At 38.8% G+C, this 423-nt stretch overlaps 1 protein-coding gene across 1 annotated transcript in view; it reads right to left on the bottom strand.

Annotated features, from left to right (window-relative positions):
• LOC107689769 (cytosolic phospholipase A2 zeta-like) overlaps positions 1-423 on the bottom strand; it is a 30,062-nt gene that overhangs the window by 26,363 nt on the left and 3,276 nt on the right. The gene's annotated exons all lie outside the window — the stretch shown is intronic.

Here is a 423-nt window from a genome sequence, read left to right as displayed (position 1 = left end):
CTCACTCACCTCTTAGTGATCTCAAACTCCACCCACAGTTCATCCTTGGTCTGAAAAAGAAAGTAGTCACAAATCAAATATCAAGGGCTCTATCAACTAAGTGTTTATTTTATGTTGAAATGTCTGTTTAGATATGAGATCTCCATATAGCACTGACCTTGTCATTTATTATAAAGCATTTGGTCTCCTTTTTCCCAGGTGTGAGGTTATTGATGTCAAATAGGATAGTGGCACAATGGTCGTCCCTCATTAATGGATCCTCATCATAGATCAAGATCTCCAGAATGTTCTGTGTATAGAGAACAAAGGTAAGGAGTGAAAGTGTAGCATTGTAGCACGTGACAAGAGTGATGAGAGAAGACTGACACTATATGATGGCGTATCCAAAGCGCAACTTTTGTTAATAACACAAGTTGCGCTTTG

Source organism: Sinocyclocheilus anshuiensis, unplaced genomic scaffold (genome assembly GCF_001515605.1).
Source record: "Sinocyclocheilus anshuiensis isolate Anshui unplaced genomic scaffold, SAMN03320099.WGS_v1.1 scaffold918, whole genome shotgun sequence".
NCBI lineage: Eukaryota > Metazoa > Chordata > Actinopteri > Cypriniformes > Cyprinidae > Sinocyclocheilus > Sinocyclocheilus anshuiensis.
The sequence above is the reverse complement of the archived record's forward strand: the minus strand, read 5'-3'. Positions and strand labels throughout refer to the sequence as shown.